Raw genomic sequence first — 6,601 nt, 5'->3', positions numbered from 1 at the left:
GTGATGAGACCTTTACTGATGAAAGAGACAAATATAACTTGGTCATTGGTGCAACAGGGGAGAAGCCTTCCATGAATTTGGCTCCAGAGTAGTAGGTCAATAGACTTGTTTAGACCACTGATGATTTGCAGCTGTTTGCAGTTCTCCCAGAGCACTTTCTCAACTAACATTACAGGACCCTGTGTCGTGAAAACGGAATAGTACATTGATCAAGTCAGTATCCCCGATATATGCCACAGGAAGGGCTAAATGACAGCTGAGTCATGATGGCTGTGTCAGAAACAGCATCAGCATAATGGATGGTACTTCTGGGAGATGAAGTTTGGGTTTTTGCAAAGTGTGTTGACAAATTCACTACATCTAGTCATTGACACAACCGAGCGGACCCAGAGTCAAAGCTCGCCATTTTCCATACGAGCTGAGAGCTACTTTGACATGGTAGTTGATTCTCATACGGAGGGGGGATCTAATTCCAAAAATGGCAACAAAAAGCCAAAGGAGATGGAGAAGAATGCCAACCAAGGCAATTAAGGTAATGTACATTTGTGAAGCCGGATTAGTTTTGTGCAGCTCAATAAGGCATGGATGTAGATGTCACTTTTTGTTAGTCGCTTTGGATAAAAGCGTCTGCCAAATGATTGTAATGTAATGTAATGTAACATTTTTCTTGCATGAGTATGTTACCTGGCCACTCCAAATAAAAGCAGAATATTCAAGGAAGACATCTGAGATGAAATGGTCTCAAATATTTGGATCTAAAGGGAAACTTGTCGGGGCATGGCTGCCATGTTTGAGATCAACTTAAACAGATGATGGCTTTGGAATAGTTTTATCAAAACACAATCACACAACAATCACACAATCTGATAACATATGCAAACATTTTGCTTTTATTTTGGGCGACTTCTTACCTCCCTACCAATCTGCACCCCATAGTTACATGCTATCATGCCATTTTGGACACTTAAATACACTGGATGAGGCATCTATCTGTGTGGCTGCCAGAGTCTTCCCTATTTTGATTTTCGGTCGGGGATCCTTTAATTCCACTTAGGGTGATATACTAGTTTATTGGCTGGAGCTTCGCCTTTTCAAAAGAAGGTCTCTGGTTCGATTCCGAGTTTCAGTGTGGAGTTTGTGTGCTCTTCTCAAGTTTGCTTGGGTTTCCAACAATTTCCAACGACTTCCTCACACTCCAAAAACATGCAGGAAATTCACTGGATACCCTAAATCCCCCAGAGGTAAGAATTAGAAAGTGAACGGTTGTACGTCTCTGTATGACGTGTGAATGAGAGTGAATGCTTGTATCTTTCTCAAGACCGTCGTGTTCCATCACTACGACGTATGGCTGTTGTGACGATAAAACAAATTTTGCGTGGGAATGTGTTGGTGAGCACAGGTAATGAATGTGTTGTGCTGTGGCTATACTAGAAAAATGGCGCCCAATCATAAGCCTATTTAATTTATCTTTTATTTTTACTGTACAAGACTCAAGATTCAAGAGTTTTTATAGCCCTTATGTAAGCATAATAAAATTTTGTAGAGAATCCCAGCTAGAGGCATGCATAAGAAAAAGGCACAAACATTTTAAATAGACAAAGTTTGCACAAAGTAGTATAAAATAGATGATAGTAGCATAAAAATAAATGATAGCAGTATGGGAGTTTCAAAGTATGGTGAAAATAACGTTACTGTAGGAACAGAATTCCGTTGTAAGACGAGCAGCTTCCGTATAGATCATGAATGAATGAATGAAAACCTTTCTGTTGCAGGAGGAAAGGAGTGATAAAACAAAGGTGTGATAAAGAAAACCACATACCAAAACTTGTGAGCTATAAAACTAATGTCAAAGGATGCTGAAGTTCAAATCACACTACAGAGCAAATGTGCAGAGATAATTCTATCTATGCTATGGATCCATTAAAAACAGGCGACTTGTTGTAGCTCACAATTAGCCTACAATTAAGTGGGTCTGTAAGTGAATTCTGAGCATGTTTGACTTTGTCAAGCTGTTCAAATACATCAGTCCAAGCTATTTTGTCGGGCGGCATGCCTCTGCTGCCGCTGCTGCCCTGCACAGATGATCGAGGGGGGGGCCGGTCTGTGTCCGTCCTTTGTGGCAGCTTGGAGAGAGGGGCGGGGCAGAGGCCGGTGGGCGGGGCTTAGCTACTGGCGTCTGATTGGTCTGGAGTGACGTATCCGGTGCCGCTTCCTGGTCCGTCTGCCCCTCCGGAGGAGGAGAGGGAGACTGCGGTGTTTGTTAGTTTAAACAAAATGGCTGCGAGACCACTGTCACAGAGAGTCGACTAGAACGCCTACCATGACCGTACGCTCCGCCGCCTGGATCCCCTCAGAATGTATTTCACCGGAGTCCGTTCTCACTTCGCATCCGTGGTAGCCAGCGAGCTAGTCGTCCGGCTAGCGACCTAAAAAAAACAAACAAAAAAAAAACGATAAACATTTCTTTTTTGCACTTTAAAAAAACAAGTTAGCTGGTCGGCGGGTCAGTTGGCTGACTCTGCGCCACAACTTATAAAACAGAAAAAAAAGAAACAAAAGAAGAGATTTTTTTCCAAAAAGGGGGAAAATACCCTAATTCGCCTGGTTTGTCCTCGCAAAGGTCGACGGCTTATCCGAGGAACGGCAACTGGCTACGGATAGCTAACATTATTTCGCTGCGTGTAAGGCTAATTTTATTCGCATTGGTATTTTGCAGTTTTTTTTTTATTTTTTCGTTAGTTGTGCTTCATTCTCCTTCCCCGCCGCTTACTATATCATACCGTGAAAAAATCTTAATTTTTGTTTTTTTATTGCTCAAAGCATAAATCACAGTATTAGCTGTGTGCGTATATATATATATATATATATATATATATATATATACGCGACCATATATATATATTTATATAAATATATATATATATATATATATGGTCGAGTAGCCGTTGTTTACTCTGGTATCTCCTCACCGAGCTACTTCAGCAGCAAGCCGGCGTGTTTTGCCAAGTCTGAATTCAAACTGCAAACGTATCTTCTCCATCGCTTTTTACGGGTAACTTTTTAGGAAGGACGTCGGAAGGGGGGGGGATGTTTTTTCCCCCTGCTCATATTTTTGTTTTTTTCCTGCCATGCACGGACTTCTCGTCGAAAGCTGCCAAAGCTGTCGCTAACGCAAGGTAAGTTTAAGAGGCAAAAAAATCAAAACAAATGAATGTGTGCGAGAGGTTTGCGGAGGAAGATTGGAAATTAGATATACGTCACAGCTTGCGTATCATCGATGTTTACATTTTGTTACAGCTTAGTAGCAGATTTATTTAGAAATACATCAATAATTCGTGTTTGACGCTGATGGTGTGAGCCACAACATCGAAATGTCATCCAACACCAAGGGATTTCTTCACTTGTGTCGCATCAGCAACGATGGATCCGTCTGTTTTTTTTTTTGAGAAATAACGCATATACACAGCATCCGTCTCATTAATCACATTTTCTGATGTGCTGCCAACGGGCATTCATTGTGTGTGAGTGGGTAGGGGGTTGTGAATAGACCCGTGAATTTGAAGGGAATCGCCATGAAAGTGCTGGGAACTCTTGTTATATCATAGCTCTTTCATGATTGGTGGAGCAGGACGAGAACACACTCGCACATGTGAGTGTAATGTAATTTTCTCTGTCGTCTTACCAAGAGAATTGTCTCTGCGCCATGATTCATGATTTGTTGTTTTTCTTCTGGTAATAGGATATTCACTGTTTCTCTCATTACATTGTTTGGTTTTCAGTTCATGATTCGTATTTCATGTCAAATGTCTTGCAGATTGCAACCACGACATATTCTCAGTGTGATGACGAAGTCACGTTGATATATATTTGTCACTCGATTGTTCTATTTTTGGTCCTCTTCGTACTAGAATCGTATCACATTATGTATCATGTACAGTATCAGACATTCCTCCACACTAATTCCATGTACATTATTAAACATAGCTGTCCTGTCGCTCCTCTTCCGTTCCTTCACCCCCCGGCTCAATGAGAAAGCCAGAGATTCTGATTGAACTGTCGCCTTCCATTGCACCCCCCCTCCTGCATCCTATCCCCAGGCACTGGAGTACAGCTTTTAATATCTCTTCTACGTGTCTTAATTGAAGTACATAATTTCCCGTTCAGTTTCAAACCCATTTTTCCCTCTCCCCTCTGTCATCTCTGTTGCCACTGTCTTATCTCTATCGTCACACACCAGCGAGGTGGTGAAATGAAAAATGTGCACGGCCAGCAGCAGCACATGTGCGCGTGTGCATTTTATGAATGTTTGTGCTATGCGTATAGTGCATATGGCGTTGCAGTGTGTGTACATGTTTGTGTATCCATGAGTGAATATTTCAAATGCAGGCTTGTTTTTTTTTTTTTGTCAAATTTAAGGCCCTGGAAGTTCTCTAATGCCCTGCAGTTGTTAATCTGGTCATGAGGTGCCTCCTGTTCCCCTAAGACACCCAGCTGACTTGAACAGACACACACAACAGCTCTTCTCCTTCCAGGGTCAAGGGTCTTCCCTTCTGTAAACATGCCTGTCTGTCACCAAAGCTGGCAAATATGTAGTTTGAGGCTAGCTTTGAAAAGAAGGTGTTGTAAATTTGGTGAAATGGAGGAGACGAAAGACCTCAAGGCATGTGAAGAGGAAATTGGGCGCTATTTTTTACGCACCCTTGCCCCCTTTAGGCTGTTTTTCCTTGTTCCTCTCCTAAAAGCCATGTCATGACATGTTGTAAATTTAAATTCGTGCATGTAATTTGGCAAATACCAGCATGCCCCACACTGCCAGGATGCACCATCACACATTCAAAACGTTCTTCAACCTGTAGGAAACTTTTCATTTTTCTACATGCGTAATCGACCGAAGTCCCTCTTACAGGGTTTTCAAGCTTGGACTATCATGTCGCTGTTATGCTTTGCAGCCTGTATAAAAGTGCTCTGAGGCAGACTGATGGAACAGATCATTCTGCTTCCCAGCCAGCAGCTAAGGTAGCCACAGTAACGTATTGCCATCTGTGTCAGAGGGACAGACGGAATAGTGTAACAGCTCTTTAAAAAGAGACAAACAGTTTTTTGTTGTCTTTTTTACTTTACAAGTCAGAGCTCGTTTGCAAAGGACCGTAATGCCATATTGACTTCCAAGATGTAGTGTCAGTTGGTCTGCTTTGTACAGTTCTGTGTAAACAAAAAACATTTTTCAACTGTTGGGTCATTGTTTTGGTCCTGTTGCAGAATTTCTGTGTAAAAGGGAGGGGGGCTAGATTTCCCTAAATCTTCAAAGTGTGGATCATCTGGAGCACAATTTAGAAAGCCAGAGGTCTTTTGGGGACCCGGTGCTCTAGCATGAAACCCAGATCCCGTATTGGCTCTAGATCTGACTGGGCTGGAGAAAACTCAGGGATCAAAGCCAGCAGAACAAACCTGGGCTCTATTAACCCTGTAACTTAATCTGCAGTCAGCAATCATTGAATGGACAGGATCAATTTTTAAAAAGGACACTGAAGGCTTGCTCGCTCCCGTCTTCACCTTTAAAGATGACATTTGAGCACCATTCTAGCTTGCACAGTGCAGCTCATATCCCTATGTGTCCTTCTGTGTTTCAATACACATTTTGTTTTGCTTTTTCGGTTAATTTTTTGGGTTAATCCTACTTGGAAAGTTTCTTTAGACTGTGGAAAATCAAATGAATAAAAAGTGGTTTGAGTCCCATATCAGACGTGTGTTGGCACCAGGAAATCCCACTTAGTTGTGCTTTGGAAAGTGACTAGTATGGTCAGTACCTTACCTACTGTGTGTGCAGTTCTGAGACCCTACCAAAAAAAAGGACAGAAAAGTAACTGGCATTGTCCTTTTTGAGATTATATGCTTAAGATAGTGGGGGGGGTGTCACTTACAATTGACCCCTGTAGTAGGTGAGACCTATTGGTGAAGACTTCTTTTATAATTTATTAGTATATGAGCAAAGGGGTGTTAATCTGTGCATGAGCCACTGAAAATTAGTTCAGCAGTAAATGTTGTTTGCAGACAGGAAGGCGGAATAGGCGTCCATATCCTTAGTGAAATGGCCATCACCCTAAAAGCAAACAGAATTAATGTGTCATGCATACTCATTCATTAATTTTTTTTAGTCAATGGGTCATGACTTTTTTTTACTAAAGGGGTTTCAGTCTGTTATGCTCTCCCTTGCAAACAATTGTATCTGGAAAATTCTCAATGACCATTACATCACACATACTCTTCCAGCGACTCTTCGACCGGTGCGATAGCCTGAGTCGCCGACAGCATAGTTCCTGGAATCCTCAGGACTTAAATCCACGTGTCCTAACTGCAGGGACACTGTAATGAGATTAGTGTTCCATACATTTTCATTAGTTGAAGTGATTACAAGTTTATCGAAAAGGGACACAAACCGCTTTACAGCTCTTGTCTTGTGTTAAGGATTTATGCCAGGTATCTCCAACATGGGTGTAAGTCATTCATTAATATGTCGTACTGTACAGTTGGCTTTTGTTTTTAAAAACAAGTGTAGAGGGGTTAAAACAGATGACGTTCTGGGGGTCTGCTTTACCTCCTC

General features: G+C 41.8%; 1 protein-coding gene and 1 long non-coding RNA gene across 2 annotated transcripts in view; one reads left to right on the top strand and one right to left on the bottom strand.

Annotated features, from left to right (window-relative positions):
• Positions 1 to 1,519: 1,519 nt before the first annotated feature.
• LOC147228842 (uncharacterized) lies at positions 1,520 to 3,042 on the bottom strand. The gene is made up of 3 exons (XR_015106961.1): positions 2,970 to 3,042; positions 2,320 to 2,426; positions 1,520 to 2,248 (listed from the first exon to the last, which is right to left on the bottom strand). It is a non-coding gene; the product is annotated as an uncharacterized LOC147228842 (long non-coding RNA).
• tnrc6c2 (trinucleotide repeat containing adaptor 6C2) overlaps positions 3,043 to 6,601 on the top strand; it is a 51,741-nt gene continuing 48,182 nt past the window's right edge. Inside the window, exon 1 of the mRNA XM_086157138.1 lies at positions 3,043 to 3,176. The gene's annotated coding sequence lies outside the window, so the exon portion shown is untranslated. The remainder of the gene's footprint in view (positions 3,177 to 6,601) is intronic.

Source organism: Fistularia commersonii, chromosome 12 (genome assembly GCF_037954325.1).
Source record: "Fistularia commersonii isolate RoL2024-O1a breed Wild chromosome 12, RoL_Fcom_v1.0, whole genome shotgun sequence".
Lineage (NCBI taxonomy): Eukaryota > Metazoa > Chordata > Actinopteri > Syngnathiformes > Fistulariidae > Fistularia > Fistularia commersonii.
Note: the sequence above shows the minus strand (reverse complement) of the source record. Positions and strands in the feature narration are given on the sequence as shown.